This window comes from Schistocerca nitens, chromosome 1 (genome assembly GCF_023898315.1).
Source record: "Schistocerca nitens isolate TAMUIC-IGC-003100 chromosome 1, iqSchNite1.1, whole genome shotgun sequence".
NCBI classification, from domain to species: Eukaryota; Metazoa; Arthropoda; class Insecta; order Orthoptera; family Acrididae; genus Schistocerca; species Schistocerca nitens.
In genome coordinates, this window is record NC_064614.1 from 1,054,124,921 (window position 1) to 1,054,148,887 (window position 23,967).

General features: G+C 36.1%; 1 long non-coding RNA gene across 4 annotated transcripts in view; it reads right to left on the reverse strand.

The window, feature by feature from the left end:
• Positions 1 to 2,378: 2,378 nt before the first annotated feature.
• LOC126197336 (uncharacterized) overlaps positions 2,379 to 23,967 on the reverse strand; it is a 168,996-nt gene continuing 147,407 nt past the window's right edge. For 2 of the 4 annotated variants that reach the window (XR_007539756.1, XR_007539708.1), the window contains one exon: positions 2,379 to 13,612. This is a non-coding gene — a long non-coding RNA (uncharacterized LOC126197336). Of the gene's footprint in view, positions 13,613 to 16,796; positions 17,027 to 18,950; positions 19,189 to 23,967 lie in introns of those variants that run through there. The other 2 variants (XR_007539730.1, XR_007539714.1) reach the window with 2 other exon arrangements.

Sequence of the window (23,967 nt, forward strand, 5' to 3'; positions counted from 1 at the left end):
TTCTTTCCTTTGTATACTCACTCTAAATTATCTCATCCTCTCTACCTCATCCGAAGTGAATAATAATTTGACTGGGCTTCTGTTCATACATCTCTCTACCAATTTGAAAGGATACTTTTCTCTGGGACAATACATATTCACCTCTATGGATAATCATTACGTCAAGTCACACACATACTACATGCCCATATCACTAAATGTCCAAACTGAAATCTTGTAAGCAGGACCTACAGAAGAAACATCATTTCACATAACATTCACCACCAGACTCTATTTGTCAGAAATTCTTCTTCACTTCAACACACCTCTTCACTACCACACTTCATTTTTTATTTTCCTACATTTTCTCTGCAGGACCTCTTTTATTTCCTCATCCGAACATTAACTTCCACACTAACACAACGTTTTTTTATCTTCTCTGCACCATTCTTGAACCTCATGTCTTACCGTCTTTACCAAATTTTTCATACATTTCACTTCACTCAGGTTGTTAACTCTACTTGAAACCACACACCATCTTATACTCCATTCTCTCAAAAACCACCACACCATCTTATACTCCATTCTCTCAAAAACCACAAATTATTACTTCATTACCTCCATTATTTCTAATTATCACATTACTCCAATTTCTTAAACCTCCAGATCATGCAACTACCAACTACTTTGCCCACACACTCTCACACATATCATTTGCCTCCACTGCATCATTTCTTCTCGTACTGTAAATATAAAAGTACTGTACTTCCTACACGTTCTAACTCCGATACACATCTCAAAGTGTAGACTGTTTTACACTAAACCACAACTAACAAAATAACCAGACACAATATGAACCTTCATTACAGTTTTTTCAATAACCAAGTGTCAGTCAAGTACCTCTTTGTTTACTAATCTCCACTTCACTACACAATACCTAATAACCTTTCGTCATATTAACTCTTTATAACTTCTACTAATTTTAATAATAACACAATCTCATTCCATAAAGCTACTCTCATTACCAACATCAAGTTCCACCTTCATAATCTACATTTTCAATATTTCCTGTGCTCAACATTAGTACAACTCATTTGCCTAATAGGGGTATCAATAAAACTTCTTATACCATCACAGATAAAATTTTCCTCACTATCATTATTCTCCGGTACAGATAACTGAAAGAATTATTTCTATGGCTTGGGAAAGGGCCACGTCCTCACACACACACCTCCATCTTACATTTCACCTCCCTTCAGGTATCTACATCATGTGAATACACAATGTAAATTAACATAATTTCTATAATGTTTGATTTAAGTGGGAGCCTCTAATTCCAAACAACACTGAGTGTCAATACCTTACGTTTACTATAACTTTCACTACAACAACAGGCTTTTCTTTTCTTTCTGCATTGGCAGTAGGGTCATCCTAATTTGAACATTCACAAGTCTTACTCTCATAACCTGTCTCTTACTCACTTTCAAATTAGTTCAGCAGAACTTTCAAAGTCTTGGCAATAAGCACAATGAGTTGGATACCATTGCAGCAATTGATAACCCTGATGTTTTAGTTATAAGTGAACACTGGTACGCAGATGAGCTAATTAGTGTATGTAAGCGACTTTCCATGATCATTTGCTCTGCCTTCAGTAGAAAAGAGAAATGTGGTGGCGAGGTAGCTATCTTTGCAGCCAGTGGTAGTAATTATGGTGTAATAGATGTAAGTGCTTTCAGCATTGAGGGTGTAATAGAACTAGCAGCAATTAATTGTAAGTGGGGGAAAGAGAACTTAATTATAGGCCTATACAGACCTCCATCTGGCAGCCTGATAGTTTCTTTGCTGTTCTTAATGACCTGCTTGTTGACATTGACAGTAAACACTGCAATAAAAATGGCTGGGTTAACATAATACTAACTGGAGATATAAACATTGACTTGCTGTCCAATGACTCTGTATCTAAAAAACTAATGCTAATACTAGCTCAATTTAACTTAAAATTTCTGATAAACGAGCCCACTAGAGAGGTCAATAGTGTAAAATCATGCATTGACAACATTATAACTAACATGTCCCACTTTACATGCAGTGCATCAGTTCTGAAGCTTGCCATTTCTGACCACCACGCAGTACAGGTATTGATAGAAACTGAAAATCCTCATGTCAATAGAAAAGAGAAACAATATGTGACAAAAAGAATCACAAATGACGACAATGTTAACGATTTTAACAGTTTGCTGAAAAGCTTACAATGGGGTGAAAAAAAAACAGCATTACTTTCAGTGGTTTTTCATCAGATTTTTATTATTGCTTCAATGTCTCATGTCCAGAGATGACCTTTACAGTAAATGACTGAAAAAAAAAAAAAAACCTGGATAAATCATGAAGTAAAAACAGCAAGAGAGAAACTTAGACTTTTCCAATATGCAATGATAAATAATAACAATAATAATAGACTAAAAGTAGAATTTAAGAACTATCAGGATTACTATAAAGATATCTTCTGCTAGAAACTAAAAATAAATATCTAGCCACAATGTTAAGAAACTCTACTAACACAGGTTTAGCTGTTTGGAAAGTAATAAATAGCTTTAGGGACTGTAAGGACAGATCAACAAGTGATTTTACTATAAACCATAAAGGGCATATCATGAAATGTCAATGTCAGATTGCAAATGATTTTAATGAGTACTTTTCTTCTGTTGGAAAATCTGTCAGTGACCATTTTCAGAATCTTCAGCATAGATATAGGGGCATTCCAATCAAACAAAGCATATACTTGGCCCCAACGAGGAACAAGGAAGTCAAAAACATAGTAATGTCATTAAAAAATACAAAATCAGCAAGCTATGATGGATTGCCTGTCAGTACACTGAAAAGATGCATAGACAACATATCTGATGCCATGGCCACAGCAATAAATGATGTAATTGCATCAGTTTGTTTCCCAGATAGTCTAAATGCAGCACAAGTAACCCCAATTTACAAGAAAGGTGACAAATCTAAAATTGAAAACTACTTCCCCATCTCAATCTTACCTGCATTTTCTAAGGTACTTGAGAAAGTTATTTATACTAGACTAATGACATTCCTAGTCAACACAATTTAATATCTGAAAATCAGAATTGCTTTATGAAAAACAAGTCAACATCAGTAGCAGCAGCACAATTAATAGACAAAATAATAATGGCCATAGAGAACAAGGAGTATGTAACTGGAGTGTTCCTTGATCTAGAAAAAGCTTTTGATTGTATCAACATCACCATATTACTTCACAAGCTGTGGAACCTGGGTATCAGAGGAACTGGCTATGAGCTAATAAAAAAGTATATGAGCAATAGAAAACAATTTGTCTTGCTTAAAACAAACAGTGGGTCTTACAAATCTAAAATTACTGATATCAAATATGGAGTGCCTCAAGGTTCTGTCTCGGGACCCCTTCTTTTCTTGATTTATGTTAATGATATACAGTATTGCTCTCCTAACTGTACAAAAATATTGTATGCAGATGAGACATCAATAGTGTGTAAACACAAAGACTATGAGAGTCTGCAGGTACTGTGCAACAGTGTAACTAAGGAAATAGTGAAGTATTTTAATGAAAGTCATCTAAATGTAAGTGCTTCAAAGACTGCAATGATGGAATTTCACACAAGGAAACAAATAGTATTACACATGAAATTATCCATAGGAAATGACATTGTAAAAAAGGAAAAATGGACAAAGTTCTTGGGAATTACAATCCAGGACAGCCTCAAATGCGACATGCATATTGATTCCTTAGCATGTAAGCTGTCGAAGTATGTGTTTGTTATAAATATGATTAGCAAATATTGTAAGGACATGTGTGTACAAAAAACTGCTTATCATGCCTATTCTCATCAAACTTAAACAATGATGTAGAAATATGGGGTGCAACAACTCAAGCCAACCTAAGTACATTATTAATACTACAGAAAAAAGTTATCAGAATTATTTGTGGTGCCAAACCTCAAGAATCATGTCGGAATCTGTTCCCAAAAACAGGTGTGCTTACCATTATAGGTGTATACATATTGAAAGTTATATTGCTTGTGAAAACAATAAATCCAAATTTCAACTGTGACCTGCACCAGTACGATACAAGGCAAAAGTTCAGATACCGTGTAAATAACCACAGAACAGCTTCATATGAAAAAAATACACTTCATGCTGGGCTGAAGCTAGCCAGTGCCCTACCAAAAAGTCTCACAATCCTTCCTGCTAACAAATTAAAAGATCAGCTAAAAAGAATTCTAATTGAAAACCCTTTTTATTCCCTATACGAGTATTATATCTGTATGAAAAGTGCTACATAAGTATGTCAAGCTCATAGTTTTAAGTAACCTACAACTTATATAATGTTGATAAAAACAATATTTGTAATATTGTGATTGTATACTACCAAATGTAAAATCCATCAAAATATAAAAATTACTAATACAAACAAATCTTTAGTTTGTAATTTATAAACTGACGTATTCAGAAGAATAATCTGTATGATTCCCTGAAACTGTATTATTTCTAGGGATTGTATTTGATTATTCGATGTTGAATAAATATTATTATTATTATTATACAATGCATCTATAACTCAATAATGTAACTCTCATGATTACATTTTACAACAGGTCTCAAACATTACAACTTGCTAGTCATTGTTTCTCACATGTATACACTCCATACACGTCCCTTTTCATTCACCTCTAAATATTCTTGGGAGTCATTCTTAGTTTAATTAAACCTATGCCTACTAACCTGTCTCTCTTTTAATTACTGTGCTCACATTGCTTTATCAACACATCATCACTCACTCTACTCTTGGATATTCTACCTTCTGCCAGACCTCCCTCTTTTCCCAAGGCACCAACCATTAACTTGCAAACAATTATCATAGTATCATCAACATTTCTGCTCTACTCAGGTCTGCTCCTACTTTGCAATATATTGTGTGTAACTTGCACAAACACCAGCTCCTTCATTTACATTCTAATCTCCAAATTGCTACCAGCTAAAGACATCTAAGGATTAAAAATAGCATGGGTCGTGCCAATCTCCACGTCGTACACTTTAAAACTCCATCCTCAGAAAATACTCTCCTTATGATGTTTTCAACTCATACACATCAGCTACAATGTTTTGAGAATAAACCTATTAACCCTTACTCACCATTCTAATTCTAAGGGGATCTATCTACATAGGTAACAAATAATATTTTCAGAACAATCACACAAATGTCAAATTTGTCTCTTTTTTGCCTTTGAATACTTGTTCTAAATTATCTAAATCTTAGTACCTCATCCCAAGTGAATAATTATTCGATTCGGCTTCTATTCATACATCTAACTACTAGTTTCAAAGGATATTTTACTCTCTCAAACAATACATATTCTCCTCTATGGCAAAACATTTTGGTCAAGTCACACTTATTATAAATCACCATATCACTAAATGTCCAAGATCAAATCTTGTAAGCAGGATATACAAGGGCAGCATTCGTTCACAAAACAATGACCAACAAACTGTATTTCTTGGCAATTCGCCTTCATTTCATCACACCTGTTCACTACCACGCCACATTCTATATATTTCTACATATTCTCTGGGGTACTTTTCATCACATCTGTTCAATACCACACCTCATTCTTCATTTTACTACATTTTCTCTGGGGTACTGTTTTATTTCCTCATCCAAACATTAACCTCCACGCTAACACAACCTCTTTTATTTTCTCTGCACCATTTTTCAGTCTTGCATCATAACATCTTTACCAAATTTGACATTAATTTCACCTCACTCATGTTTTAAACGATACACCATTGGTTTCTCCATTCTTTCGAAAACCAGAACATCACTACTTAATTATCTTCATCATTTCTAATTACCACATTACTCCAATTTCTTAAACCTCCACATCATGCACATAGCAACTATATCGTCCACACTCTCACACACATATTACTTGACTCCACTCTATCATTTCTTCTTGTACTCTAAATATTAACGGACTGTACTTCCTACACCTTTCGACCTCCATAACATATCTTAAAGCGGCAAATTGTTTTACACTAAGCAGCAACTAACAAAATAACCACACACAATATAAACCTTTCTTATAATCTTTTCAATAACCAAGGGTCACTCAAGTGTCACATTCTTTACTAGTCTTCACTGCATTTCACTTCACAATAGCTAAAAATCTCTCCACAATTGGACTCTTTATAACTTCCACAACTTTCAATACTAACACAAGCCCATTGTAGAAAGCCACTCACACTACCAACATCGAGTTTCACCTTCATCATCTACATTTTCAATCTTTCCTGTCCTCAACATCAGTGCAACTCATTTGCCTATTGGGGTACCAATAAAACTTCTTATCTCGTCACTCACAAATACTTCCTCACTATCATTATTCTCCACTACATATAAGTGAAATAATTAAGTCCATGGCATGGGAAAGGGCCAAGTCTTCACACACACATCTCCATCCCCAATTTCACCTCACATCAGGTATCTACATCATCTGGACATTCATCTTAAATGAACATAATTTCTATAATGTTTGGTTTAAGTGGTTGCATCTCATTTCAAACAACAATCGTCATCAATAGCTCAATGGAAAGGGCCATCAATTACATATACTGCAACTTTCATTACAACATAAGACTTTTCTTTTCTGTCTGCATCTGCAATAGCATCTCCAAACACCTTCTACTCTCTTCCTAATTTGAACAGTCACAAGTCTTACTCTCATCACCTGACTCATGCAAGACTCCTGGAACTCAATGATATAACTCTCATGATCAAATTTTATTACTGGTCTCAAACATTACAAGTTGCTAGACATTGCTTCTTACATGTATACACTCCAGCCACACATTTGTTCATTCACCTCTAAATACTCTTGAGAGTCATTCTCACTTTACATTAACTTACACCTACTAACCAATCACTCTCTTGAACATTGTACTCACCTTACCTTATCAACAAATCATCACTCACTCTACTATTGGATTTACTACTAACACTCAGATTTTCCACTTTTCACAGGGCACCAACGATTAACTCGCAAACAATTGTTATGTAATCATCCACTTTTCTGCTCAACTCAGGTCTCCTCCTACTTTGCACAGATCATTACTCCTTCATTTACATTCAAATCTCCAACATGCTAACAGCTCTCACAATTGACACCTACAGATTAATGATTGCATGGGCAATCAAAATCTCCACCTCATACACTTAATCTCCATTCTCGGAAAATACTCTCCTTTCAGTGTTTCCAACTCATAAACATCAGCTACACTTCAGACATTGTCAGATTAAACCTATAAACCTCTATCTACCATCCTAATTCTTAGGGGATCTGTCTACACACAGATCAAATAATATATCTGTCTTTTTCCTTTTATATACACGTTCTAAAATATCTCATCCTCGCTACCTCATCCAAAGTGAATAATTATTCTATTTCAAAGGATATTTTACTCTCTGGGGCAATATATATTCACCTCTATGTCCAATCATTTCATCAAGTCACACACACTACTAAATCACCATATCACTAACAGTCCAATCTCAAATTGTGTAAGCAGGACATACAGGGGTAGCATTAGTTCACAAAACATTGACCAACAAACTCTATTTCTTGGCAATTCTCCTACATTACATCACACCTGTTCACTACCACACCTCATTCTTTATTTTACTACTGTTTCTCTGGGGTACTATTTTATTTCCTCATCCAAACATTAACCTCCACGCTAACACAACCTCTTTTATCTTCTCTGCACCATTCTTCAGCCTTACATCATAACACCTTTACCAAATTTAACATCAATTTCACCACACTCAGGTCTTAAACCATACACCGTCGGTTTCTCCTGTCTTTCGAAAACCACTTCATTACCTTCATCATTTCTAATTACCACATTACTCCAACTTTTTAAACCTCCACATCATGCAAATACAAACTATTTCGTCCACACTCTCATACACGTATTACATGACTCCACTCTATCATTCCCTCGTGTACTCTAAATTTTAAGGGACTGTACTTCCTACACCTTTCTACCTCCATTACATATCTTAAATGGGCAAATTGTTTTACACTAAGCCACAACTAACAAAATAACCACACACAATATAAACCATTCTTACAAACTTTTCAATAACCAAAGGTCACTCAATATCTCTTTATTTACTAGTCTTCATTTCTCTTCACGATAGCAAATAATCGCTCCACAATTGGACTCTATAAAATTTCTACCAATTTCAATAGTAACATAATGCCATTCCAGAAAGGCACTACTACAATCATCGAGTTTCACCTTCATCATCCACATTTTCAACCTTGCCTGTTCTCAACATCAGTGCAACTCATTTGCCTAAGAGGAGTAGCAATAAAACTTCTTATCCCATCACTCATAAATACTTCCTCACTATCATTATTCTCCACTACACATAAGGAAATAATTAAGTCCATGGCAAGGGAAGGGGCCAAGTTCTCACACACACACCTCTATCCAAAATTTCACCTCACATCAGGTATCTACATCGTCTGGACACACATCTTAAATTTTATTACAGGTCTCAAACATTACAAGTTGCCAGACATTGCTTCTTACATGTATATACTCCAGTCACACATTTGTTAATTCACCTCAAAATACTCTTGGGACTCATTCTCACTTTGCATTAACCTACGCCCACTAACCAATCTCTCTCTTGAACATTGTACTCTGTAATAATAGTTTGCGAGTCAATTGATTTCACCTATAATCCTTTATCTACCATCCTAATTCTTAGGGGATCTATCTGCATGCAGATCAAATAATATTTTCATAACAATCAAACCAACATCCTATTTCTCTCTCTTGTCTTTTCCATACTCATTCTAAATTATCTCATCCTCACGACCTCATCCAAAGTTAATAACTATTCTATTTCAAAGGATATATTACTCTCTGGGACAATATATATTCACATCTATGTCCAATCATTTCATCAAGTCACACACACTACTAAATCACCATATCATTAACTGTCCAAACTCAAATCTTGTAAGCAGGACATACAGGGGCTACATTAGTTCACAAATAAATGACCAAGAAACTCTATTTGCCAGCAATTGTCGTTCATTTCATCACAGATGTTCACTATCACACCTGATTCTTTATTTTTCTACATATACTCTGGGGAACTTTTAACACACCGGTTCACTACCATACATCACTCTTTATTTTACTACATTTTCTCTGGGGTACTGTATTATTTCCTCATATAATCATTATCCTCCATGCTATCACAACTTCTTTTATCTTCTCTGCACCATTCTTCAGCCACTTATCATACACCTTTACCAAATTTAACATCAATTTCACCTCATTCAGGCTTTAAACCATACACCATCGGTTTCTCCATTCTTTCGAAAACCAGAACATCACCACTTCATTACATTCACCAGGCACTGAAAAGGACCACATCTGCAGACACATACCTCTATCCCAAATTTCACCTCACATCAAGTATGTACATCATGTGGACACTCATCTTAAATTAACATAATTTCTATAATGTTTGATTTAAGGTGGGGGCGTCTCATTTCAATCAACAATCAGCATCAATACGGCAATGACAAGGGCCGTCAATTACATATACTGCAACTTTCACTACAACAACACACTTTCCTTTTCTCTCTGCATCTGCAATAGGGTCTCCGAACACCCTCTACTCTCTTCCTAATTTGAACAGTCACAGGTCTTACTCTTATCACCTGACTCATAAAAGATTCCTGAAACTCAATAATGTAACTCTCATGATCAAATTTTATTACAGGACTCAAACATTACAAGTTGCTAGACATTATTTCTTACAAGTATTCACTCCTGCCACACCTATGTTCATTCATCTCTAAATAATCTTGGGACTCATTCTCACTACACTTAAACGTATGACTACTAACCACTCTCCCTTTTAAACATTGTACTCACATTGCCTTATCAACACATCATCACTTTCTCTAGTCTTGGATATATTACCTTACGTCTGACTTCGCACTTTTCACAGGCATCAACTATTAACTCACAAACAATTATTATAGTATCATTTCTTCTCAAATCAGGTCTCCTCCTACCTTACAATACATAGAATGTCAGTTGCTACAATACCTACTCCTACATTTACATTCTAATCTCCATCATAATATCAGCTCACACATGGGATATCTAAGGATAAACAATTGCATGGGCATTTGGAATCTCCACCTCATACATTTTCATCTCCACTCTCAGAAAATACTCTGTTTTCAATGTTTTCAACTCATACACATCAGCTACATTTCAAACATTTTGAGGATAATCATATAAACCCTTATCAACCTTTCTTGTCTTAAGGGATCTATCTACATAAGGAACTAATAATATTTAAATAACAATCAAACTAACAACTAATATTTCTCTTTTTTCCTTTCTATACTCTTTCTAAATAATCTCATCCTCGCTACCTCATCCACAGTGAATAATTGAAAATTTAACTCTATGTCTTGGGGAAAAGGCCATGTCCTCACACACACACACACACACACACACACACACACACACACACACACCTCCATCCTAAATTTCACCTCACGTCAGGTATCTACATCATTTGGACACGCAGCATAAGTTAACGTAATTTTGTGTTAATGTTTGTGTTTGTTTGTGTCTCTGTCAACATACCAACACTTTCGTTTGGTAAGTTACATCATCTTTGTTTTTACATATAATTTCTATAATGTTTGAATTAGGTGGGGGCATCTCATTCCAAACAAAAATCAGCAACAATACCGCAATGGAAAGGGCCATCAATTACATATTCACCAACTCTCACTACACGTCAGTATTTTCTTTTCTCTCTGCATCTGCAATATTGACTCCAAACACCTTCTACTCCTTTCCTAATTTGAACAGTCACAAGTCTTACTCTCATCAGCTGCCAATTTCTTAAACCTCCGCATCATGCAAATACCAACTGTTTCGTCCACACTCTCATACACATATTACATGTCTCCACTCTATCATTTGTTCTTGTACTTTAAATATTAAGGGACTGTACTTCCTACACCTTTCTACCTCCATTACATATCACAAAAGGGCAAATTGTTTTACACTAAGCCACAACGAACAAATTAACCACACACAATATAAACCATTCTTACAGTCTTTTCAATAACCAAGGGTCACTCAATGTCTCTTTATTTACTAGCTTTCACTTCACTTCAAAATAGCTAATAATTGCTCCACAATTGGACTCTTTATAACTTCTACAAATTTTAAAACTAACACAGCTTAAATTAACTTAATTTCTATAATGTTTGGTATTAGTGGGGGCGTCTCATTTCAAACAAGAATCAGCATCAATACCTCAATGGAAAGGGCCATCAATTACATTCACTGCAACTTTCACTACAACAACACACTTTCCTTTTCTCTCTGCATCTGCAATAGGGTCCCCGAACACCTTCTACTCTCTTCCTAATTTGAACAGACACAAATCTTACTCTCATCACCTGACTCATACAAGATTCCTGAAACTCAATAATGTAACACTCACAATCAAATTTTATTACAGGTCTCAAACATTACAAGTTGCTAGACATTGTTTCTTACATGTATACACTCCTACCACACCTATGTTCATTCATCTCTAAATACTCCTGGGACTCAATCTAACTACACTTCAACGTATGACTACTAACCACTCTCTCTTTCAAACATTTTACTCACATTGCCTTATCAACAGATCATCACTTCCTCTAGTCTTGGATACATTATCTTCAGTCTGACTCAGCTATTTTCACAGGGCACCAACGATTTACTCGCAAACATTTATTATAGTACCCTTTCTGCTCAAATCAGGTCTCCTCCTATTTTACCATACATTGCATTTCAGTTGCAACTATACCTACTCCTTCATTTACATTCTAAACTCCAACATGATACCAGATCACACAAGGGACATCTAACGATAAAGATTTGCATGGGCAATGGGTATCTCCACATCATACACTTTAAACTTCAAGTCTCGGAAAATACTCTCCTTTTGGTGTTTTCAACTCATACACATCAGCTACATTCAAACATTTTGACAATAAACCAATAAACCTTTCTCAACCTGCCTAATTGTTAGGGATCTATCTACATGGGAAATGAATAATATTTTCATAGCTATCAAACCAACATCCAATTTATCTCTTTTTTTCCTTATCATGCTTGCTCTAAATTATTTCATCCTTGCTACCTAGTCCAAAGTCAATAATTATTCTATTTCAAAGGATATTTTATTCTCTGGGACAATACATATTCACCTCTACACCCAATCCTTTCATCAAGTCAGGCACACTACTAAATCACCATATCACTTACGAAACAGGACATATAGGGCCAACATTAGTTCACGAAACATTCACCACCAAACTCTATTTGTCAGCAATTCTCCTTCACTTCATCACACTTGCTCACTACCACTAATTCTTAAATTTTCTACATATTTTCTGAGGTACTGTTTTATTTCCTCATCCAAACATTAACCTCCACACTAACACAACCCTTTTTATCTTCTCTGCAGCATTCTTCAACCTCATGTCATAAAATGTGTATCAAGTTTAACACCAACTTCACTTCACTCAGGTTTTTATCTCTACTTGAAGCCATACATCACTGGTTAGTACATTCATTCGAAAACCAGAATATCACTACTTCATTACCTTGATTATTTCTAATTACGACATTACTCCACTTTCATAAACCTCCACATCACGCACATACCAACTACTTCGTACACACACTCTCACACATTACAAGTCTCCACTACATCATTTCCTCTCGTATTCTAAATATTAAGGGACTGTACTTCCTACACCTTTCTACCTCCATAACACATCTCAAAGGGTAAATTCTTTTACACTAAGCCACAACAAACAAAATAACCAGACACAATATGAACCTTCTTTACAATCTTATCAATAACCAAGGGCCGCACAAGTCTCTCTTTATTTACTAGTCTTCACTGTATTTCACTTCACAATAGCTAATAACCTCTCCACAATTGGACTCTTTATAACTTCTACAAATTTTAATACTAACACAATCACATTCCAGAAAGCCACTCTCCATTACCAACATCAAGTTTCACCTTCATCATCTACATTTTCAATATTTCCTGTTCTCAAAATCAGTACAACTCATTTGCCAAATAGGGGTACCAATAAAACTTCTTATCCCGTCACACATAAATACTTCCTCACTATCATTATTCTCTACCACACAAACTGAAATAACTAATTCTATGGCTTGGGAAAGGGCCACGTCCTCACACACACAGACACACCTCCATCCTAAAATTTCACCTCACATCAGGTATCTACATCATTTCGACACACATTGTAAATTAACATAATTTCTATAATGTTGGATTTGAGTGGGAGCCTCTCGTTCCAAACACCTTACATATACTGCAACTTTCACTACAACAACCGACTTTCCTTCTCTCTCAGCATCTGCATTAGGGTCTTCGAACACCTTCTACTCTCTTCCTAATATAAACAGTCACGGGTCTTACTCTCATCACCTGGCTCATACAAAACTCCAAAATCTCAATAATGCAACTCTCAATATCATATTTTATAACAGGTCTCAAACATTACCAACTTGCTAGTCATTCTTCCTAACATCTATCCACGCCAATCACACCTCTGTTCATTCACCTCTAAGAACTCTTGGCACTCAATCTCACTTTACTTAAACCTATGCCTTCCTCTAACCTCTCTTTTAAACACTGTACCCACATTGCCTTTATCAACACATCATCACTCACTCTATTACTGGATATACTACCTTCAGTCAGACTTCCCTCTTTTCACAGGGCAACTAGGATTAATTTGCAAACAATTATTATAAATCATCCTCATTACTGCTCAACTCAGGTCTCCTCCTACTCTGCCATGCACAGCTTGTCAACTGCACCAATACCTACTCCTTCATTTACATTCATATCTCCAACATGCTACCAGCTCACACAAGGGACATCCAAGGATCAAGAATTGCCTGGGCTATGGGAATCTCCACCTCATACACATTAAACTCCATTCTCACAAAATACTCTCTTTTCAGTGTTTTCAGCTCATACACATCACCTACATTCCATATAGATTGAGAATAAACCTATAAACCCTTATCAACTATTAATTTTTAGGGGCTCAATCTACAGGGGAAACACAATTTCTTTCATAACAATCAAACCTACATCCATTTCTTCTCTTTTTTCCTTTCCATACTCGCTCTAAATTCTCTCATCCTCTCTACCTCATCCAGAGTGAATTATTATTTGATTGGTCTTCTATTCGTACATCTCTCTACCAATTTCAAAGGATATTTTACTCTCTGGAACAATACATATTCACCTCTATGGATTATCATTTCGTCAAGTCACACACACTACTAAATCACCATATCACTAACTGTCCAAACTCAATCTTGTAGGCAGGACGTACAGGGGCAACATTAGTTCACTAACCATTCACCACCAAACAATTTGTCAGCAATTAGCCTTCACTTCATCACACCTCTTCACTACCACACCTCATTCCTAAATCTTTTACATTTTCTCTGGGGTACTGTTTTATTTCCTCATATAAACATTAACCTCTACACTGACACAACCTTTTTTATCTTCTCTGCACCATTCTTCAGCCTTGTATTATACCACGTTTACACAATTTAACATCAACTTCACCTCACTCAGGTCTTTAACTCAACTTCAAACCATACATCATCGGGTAGTCCGTTCCTTCGAAAACCAGAACATCACTACTTCATTACCTTCATCATTTCTAATTATCACATTACTCCAATTTCATAAACCTCCACATCACACACATACCAACTACTTCGTACACACACTCTCACACGTTAAATGTCTCCACTATATCATTTCCTCTCGAATTCTAGATATTAGTGGAATGTACTTCCTATACATTTCAACCTGCATAACACATCTCAAAGGGTCAATTCTTTTACACTAAGCCACAGCAAACAAAATATCCAGACACAATATAAACCTTCTTTACAATCTTATCAATAACCAAGGATCACTCAAGTCTCTCTTTATTTACTAGTCTGCACTGTATATCACTTCACAATAGCTAAGAACCCTCCACAATTGGACTCTTTATAACTTCTACAAATTTTAATACTAACACATTCACACTCCAGAAAGCCAATCTCCATTACGAACATCAAGTTTCACCTTCATCATCTAAATTTTCAATATTTCCTGTTCTCAACATGAGTACAACTCATTTGCCTTATAGGGGTACCAATAAAACTTCTTATCCCATCACACATAAATAATTCCTCACTATCATTATTCTCCACCACACAAACTGAAATAATTAATTCTATGGCTTGGGAAAGGGCAACGTCCTCACACACACATACCTCCATGCTAAATTTCACCTCACATCAGGTATATACATCATTTCCACATACATCGTAAATTAACCTAATTTCTATAATGTTGGATTTGCGTGGGAGCTTCTCGTTCTAAACAACAATCAGCATCTATACCTCAATGGGAAGGGCCATCAATTACACTTTCTGTACACCTTACATATACTGCAACTTTCACTACAACAACAGACTTTCTTTTCTCTCTGCATCTGCATGAGGGTCTTCGAACACCTTCTACTCTCTTCCTAATAAAAACAGTCACGGGTTTTACTCTCATCACCTGGCTCATACAAAACTCCAAAATCTCAATAATGCAACTCTCACGATCATATTCTACAACAGGTCTCAAATATTACCAACTTGCTAGTCATTCTTTCTTACATCTATACACTCCAACCACACCTATGTTCATTCACCTCTAAGAACTCTTGGGACTCATTCTCACTTTACTTAAACCTATGTCTTTTTCCAATCTCTCTTCTAAACATTGTACCCACATTGCCTTTATCAACACATCATCACTCACTCTACTCATGGATATACTACCTTCAGTCAGACTTCCTTCTTGTCACAGGGCACCTATGATTAACTCGTAAACAATTATATTAAATCATCCACATTTCTGCTCAAGTCAGGTCTCCTCCTACTCTGCCATGCACAGCTTGTCAACTGCACCAATACCTACTCCTTCATTTACATTCATATCTCCAACATGCTACCAGCTCACACAAGGGACATCCAAGGATCAAGAATTGCCTGGGCTATGGGAATCTCCACCTCATACACATTAAACTCCATTCTCACAAAATACTCTCTTTTCAGTGTTTTCAGCTCATACACATCACCTACATTCCATATAGATTGAGAATAAACCTATAAACCCTTATCAACTATTAATTTTTAGGGGCTCAATCTACAGGGGAAACACAATTTCTTTCATAACAATCAAACCTACATCCATTTCTTCTCTTTTTTCCTTTCCATACTCGCTCTAAATTCTCTCATCCTCTCTACCTCATCCAGAGTGAATTATTATTTGATTGGTCTTCTATTCGTACATCTCTCTACCAATTTCAAAGGATATTTTACTCTCTGGAACAATACATATTCACCTCTATGGATTATCATTTCGTCAAGTCACACACACTACTAAATCACCATATCACTAACTGTCCAAACTCAAATCATGTAGGCAGGATGTACAGGGGCAACATTAGTTCACTAACCATTCACCACTATACTCTATTAGTCAGCAATTCGCCTTCCCTTAATCACACCTCTTCACAACCACACCTCATTCCTAACTTTTTTACATTTTCTCTGGGGTACTGTTTTATTTCCTCATATAAACATTAACCTGTACACTGACATAAACTTTTTTTATCTTCTCTGCACCATTCTTCGACCCTGGATTATACCACCTTTACAAAATTTAACATCAACTTCACCTCACTCAGATTTTTAACTCTACTTCAAACCAGACACCATCAGTTACTCCATTCTTTCGAAAACCATAACATCACTACTTCATTACCTTCATCATTTCTAATTATCACATTACTCCAATTTCATAAACCTCCACATCACGCACATACCATCTACTTCGTACACACTCTCTCACACTTTAGATGTCTCCACTATATCATTTCCTCTTGTATTCTAAATATTAAGAGACTGTACTTCCTACACCTTTCCACCTCCATAACACATCTCAAAGGGTAAATTCTTTTACACTAAGCCACAACAAACAAAATAAACAGACACAATATAAACCTTCTTTACAATCTTATCAATAACCAAGGGTCACTCAAGTCTCTCTTTATTTACTAGTCTTCACTGTATTTCACTTCACAATAGCTAATAACCTCTCCACAATTGGACTCTTTATAACTTCTACAAATTTTAATACTAACACAATCACACTCCAGAAAGCCACTCTCCATTACCAACATCAAGTTTCACCTTCATCATCTACATTTTTAATATTTCCTGTTATCAACATCAGTACAACTCATTTGCCTAATAGGGGTACCAATAAAACTTCTTATCCCATCACACATAAATACTTCCTCACTATCATTATTCTCCACCACACAAACTGAAGTAACTAATTCTATGGCTTGGGAAAGGCCCACGTCCTCACACACACACACACACCACCATCCTAAAATTTCACATCACATCAGGTATCTAAATCATTTCGACACACATCATAAATTAACATAATTTCTATAATGTTGGATTTGCGTGGGATCTTCTCGTTCCCAACAACAATCAGCATGTATACCTCAATGGGAAGGGCCATCAATTACACTTTCTGTACACCTTACATATACTGCAACTTTCACTACAACAACAGACTATCCTTTTCTCTCTGCATCTGTATTAGGGTCTTCGAACACCTTCTACTCCCTTCCTAATTTAAAAAGTCACGGGTCTTACTCTCATCACCTGTCTCATACAAAACTCCAAAAACTCAATAATGCAACTCTCACGATCATATTTTATTACAGGTCTCAAACATTACCAACTTGCTAGTCATTGTTTCTTACATCTATACACTCCAACCACACCTATGTTCATTCACCTCTAAGAACTCTTGGGACTCATTTTCTCTTTACTTAAACCTATGCCTTCTTCCAATGTCTCTTTTAAACACTGTACCCACATTGCCTTTATCAAGACATCATCACTCAATCTACTCTTAGATATACTACCTTCAGTCAGACTTCCCTCTTTTCACAGGGCACCTACGATTAACTTGCAAACAATAATTATAAATCATCCACATTTCTGCTCAAGTCACGTCTCCTCCTACTCTGCCATACACAGCTTGTCAACTGCAACAGCACCTACTCCTTCATTTACATTCATATCTCCAACATGCTACCAGCTCACGCAAGGGACATCCCATGATTGCCTGGGCAATGGGAATCTCCACCTCATACACTTTAAACTCCATTCTCACAAAATACTCTTTTTTCAGTGTTTTCAGCTCATACACATCACCTACATTCCAAATATTTTGAGAATAACCTATAAACCCTTATCAACTATCCTAAATTTTAGGGGATCAATCTACAGGGGGATCAAAGTTTCCTTCATAACAATCAAACCAACATTTGTTTTTTCACTTTCCACCTTTCAATACTCGCTCTAAATTCTCTAATCCTCTCTACCTCAACCAGAGTGAATTATTATTTGATTGGTCTTCTATTCGTACATCTCTCTACCAATTTCAAAGGATATTTTACTCTCTGGAACAATACATATTCACCTCTATGGATTATCATTCCGTCAAGTCACACACACTACTAAATCACCATATCACTAACTGTCCAAACTCAATCTTGTAGGCAGGACGTACAGGGGCAACATTAGTTCACTAACCATTCACCACCAAACTATTTGTCAGCAATTAGCCTTCACTTCATCACACCTCTTCACTACCACACCTCATTCCTAACTTTTTTACATTTTCTCTGGGGTACTGTTTTATTTCCTCATCCAAACATTAACCTCTACACTGACACAACCTTTTTTATCTTCTCTGCGCCCATTCTTCAACCTTGTATTGTACCACGTTTACAAAATTTAACATCAACTTCACCTCACCCAGGTTTTCAACTCAACTTCAAACCATAGACCATCGAGTAGTCCATTCTTTCGAAAACTAGAACATCACTACTTCATTACCTTCATCATTTCTAATTATCACATTACTCCAATTTCATAAACCTCCACATCACACACATACCAACTACTTCGTACACATACTCTCACACGTTTCATGCCTCCACTATATCATTTCCTCTCGTATTCTAAATATTAGGGGAATGTACTTCCTACACATTTCTACCTCCATAACACACCTCAAAGGGTAAATTCTTTTACACTAAGCCACAACAAACAAAATAAACAGACACAATATAAACCTTCTTTACAATCTTATCAATAACCAAGGGTCACTCAAGTCTCTCTTTATTTACTAGTCTTCAGTGTATTTCACTTCACAATAGCTAATAACCCTCCACAATTGGACTCTTTATTACTTCTACAAATTTTAATACTAACACAATCACACTCCAGAAAGCCACTCTCCATTACCAACATCAAGTTTCACCTTCATCATCTACAATTTCAATATTCTCTGGTCTCAACATCAGTACAACTCATTTGCCTAATAGGGGTACCAATAAAACTTCTTATCCTGTCACACATAAATACTTCCCCACTATCATTATTCTCCAACACACAAACTGAAATAATTAATTCTATGGCTTGGGAAAGGACCACGTCCTCACACACACACTCCTCCATGCTAAATTTGACCTCACATCAGGTATCTACATCATTTCGACATACATCGTAAATTAACATAATTTCTACAATGTTGGATTTGCGTGGGAGCTTTTCGTTCCAAACAACAAACAGCATCTATACCTCAATGGGAAGGGCCATCAATTACACTTTCTGTACACCTTACATATACTGCAACTTTCACTACAACAACAGACCTTCCTTTCTCTCTGCATCTGCATTAGGGTCTTCGAACACCTTCTAGTCTCTTCCTAATTTAAACAGTCACGGGTCTTACTCTCATCACCTGTCTCATACAAAACTCCAAGAAATCAATAATGCAACTCTCACGATCATATTTTATTACAGGTCTCAAACATTACCAACTTGCTAGTCATTCTTTCTTATATCTATACACTCCAACCACACCTATGTTCATTCACCTCTAAGAACTCTTGGGACTCATTCTCAATTTACTTAAACCTATGCCTTCTTCCAATCTCTCTTTTAAACACTGTACCCACACTGCCTTTATCAACACATCGTCAGTCACTCTACTCTTGGATATACTACCTTCAGTCAGACTTCTCTCTTTTCACAGGGCACATACGTTTAACTCGCAAACAATAATTATAAATCATCCACATTTCTGCTCAAGTCAGGTCTCCTCCTACTCTGCCATACACAGCTTGTCAACTGCAACAATACCTACTCCTTCATTTACATTCATATCTCCAACATGCTACCAGCTCACGCAAGGGACATCCAAGGATTAAGAATTGCCTGGGCAATGGGAATCTCCACCTCATACACTTTAAACTCCATTCTCACAAAATACTCTCTTTTCAGTGTTTACAGCTCATACACATCACCTACATTCAAAATATTTTTAGAATAAACCTATAAACCCTTATCAACTATCCTATATTTTAGGGGATCAATCTACAGGGGGATCAAAGTTTCCTTCATAACAATCAAACCAATATTTATTTTTTCTCTTTTTACCTTTCTATACTCGCTCTAAATTCTCTAATCCTCTCTACCTCATCCAGAGTGAATTATAATTTCATTGGTATTCTATTCGTACATCTCTCTACCAATTTCCAAGGATATTTTACTCTCTGGAACAATACATATTCACCTCTATGGATTATCATTTCGTCAAGTCACACACACTACTAAATCACCACATCACTAACTGTCCAAACTCAGTCTTGTAGGCAGGACATACAGGGGCAACATTAGTTCACTAACCATTCACCACCAAACTATTTGTCAGCAATTAGCCTTCACTTCATCACACCTCTTCACTACCACACCTCATTCCTAACTTTTTTACATTTTCTCTGGGGTACTGTTTTATTTCCTCATCCAAACATTAACCTCTACACTGACACAACCTTTTTTATCTTCTCTGCGCCCATTCTTCAGCCTTGTATTGTACCACGTTTACAAAATTTAACATCAACTTCACCTCACCCAGGTTTTCAACTCAACTTCAAACCATAGACCATTGAGTAGTCCATTCTTTCAAAAACCAGAACATCACTACTTCATTACCTTCATCATTTCTAATTATCACATTACTCCAATTTCATAAACCTCCACATCACACACATACCAACTACTTCGTACACATACTCTCACACGTTTCATGTCTCCACTATATCATTTCCTCTCGTATTCTAAATATTAGGGGACTGTACTTCCTACACCTTTCTACCTCCATAACACATCTCACAGGGTAAATTCTCTTACACTAAGCCACAACAAACAAAATAAACAGACACAATATAAACCTTCTTTACAATCTTATCAATAACCAAGGGTCACTCAAGTCTCTCTTTATTTACTAGTCTTCACTGTATTTCACTTCACAATAGCTAATAACCTCTCCACAATTGGACTCTTTATAACTTCTACAAATTTTAATACTAACACAATCACACTCCAGAAAGCCACTCTCCATTACCAACATCAAGTTTCACCTTCATCATCTACATTTTCAATATTTCCTGTTCTCAACATCAGTACAACTCATTTGCCTAATAGGGGTACCAATAAAACTTCTTATCCTGTCACACATAAATACGTCCCCACTATCATTATTCTCCAACACACAAACTGAAATAATTAATTCTATGGCTTGGGAAAGGACCACGTCCTCACACACACACACCTCCATGCTAAATTTGACCTCACATCAGGTATCTACATCATTTCGACATACATCGTTAATTTACATAATTTCTATAATGTTGGATTTGCGTGGGAGCTTCTCGTTCCAAACAACAAACAGCATCTATACCTCAATGGGAAGGACCATCAATTACACTTTCTGTACACCTTACACATACTGCAACTTTCACTACAACAACAGACTTCCCTTTCTCTCTGCATCTGCATTAGGGTCTTCGAACACCTTCTAGTCTCTTCCTAATTTAAACAGTCACGGGTCTTACTCTCATCACCTGGCTGATACAAAACTCCAAAAACTCAATAATGCAACTCTCACGATCATATTTTATTACAGGTCTCAAACATTACCAACTTGCTAGTCATTCTTTCTTACATCTATACACTCCAACCACACCTATGTTCATTCACCTCTAAGAACTCTTGGGACTCATTCCCACTTTACTTAAACCTATGCCTTCTTCCAATGACTCTTTTAAACACTGTACCCACATTGCCTTTATTAAGACATCATCACTCAATCTACTCTTAGATATACTACCTTCAGTCAGACTTTCCTCTTTTCACAGGGCACCTACGATTAACTTGCAAACAATAATTATAAATCATCCACATTTCTGCTCAACTCAGGTCTCCTCCTACTCTGCCATACACAGCTTGTCAACTGCAACAATACCTACTATTTCATTTACATTCATATCTCCAACATGCTACCAGCTCACGCAAGGGACATCCCATGATTAAGAATTGCCTGGGCAATGGGAATCTCCAACTCATACACTTTAAACTCCATTCTCACAAAATACTCTCTTTTCAGTGTTTTCAGATCATACACATCATCTACATTCCAAATATTTTGAGAATAAACCTATAAACCCTTATCAACTATCCTAAATTTTAGGGGATCAATCTACAGGGGGATCAAAGTTTCCTTCATAACAATCAAACCAATATTTATTTTTTCTCTTTTTACCTTTCTATACTCGCTCTAAATTCTCTAATCCTCTCTACCTCATACAGAGTGAATTATTATTTCATTGGTATTCTATTCGTACATCTCTCTACCAATTTCAAAGGATATTTTACTCTCTGGAACAATACATACTCACCTCTATGGATTATCGTTTCGTCAAGTCACACACACTACTAAATCACCACATCACTAACTGTCCATACTCAATCTTGTATGCAGGACATACAGGGGCAACATTAGTTCACTAACCATTCACCACCAAACTATTTGTCACCAATTAGCCTTCACTTCATCACACCTCTTCCCTCCACACCTCATTCCTAACTTTTTTACATTTTCTCTGGGGTACTGTTTTATTTCCTCATCCAAACATTAACCTCTACACTGACACAACCTTTTTTATCTTCTCTGCGCCCATTCTTCAACCTTGTATTGTACCACGTTTACAAAATTTAACATCAACTTCACCTCACCCAGGTTTTCAACTCAACTTCAAACCATAGACCATCGAGTGGTCCATTCTTTCGAAAACTAGAACATCACTACTTCATTACCTTCATCATTTCTAATTATCACATTACTCCAATTTCATAAACCTCCACATCACACACATACCAACTACTTCGTGCACATACTCTCACACGTTTCATGTCTCCACTATATCATTTCCTCTCGTATTCTAAATATTAGGGGAATGTACTTCCTACACATTTCTACCTCCATAACACACCTCAAAGGGTAAATTCTTTTACACTAAGCCACAACAAACAAAATAAACAGACACAATATAAACCTTCTTTACAATCTTATCAATAACCAAGGGTCACTCAAGTCTCTCTTTATTTACTAGTCTTCACTGTATTTCACTTCACAATAGCTAATAACCCTCCACAATTGGAATCTTTATTACTTCTACAAATTTTAATACTAACACAATCACACTCCAGAAAGCCACTCTCCATTACCAACATCAAGTTTCGCCTTCATCATCTACATTTTCAATATTT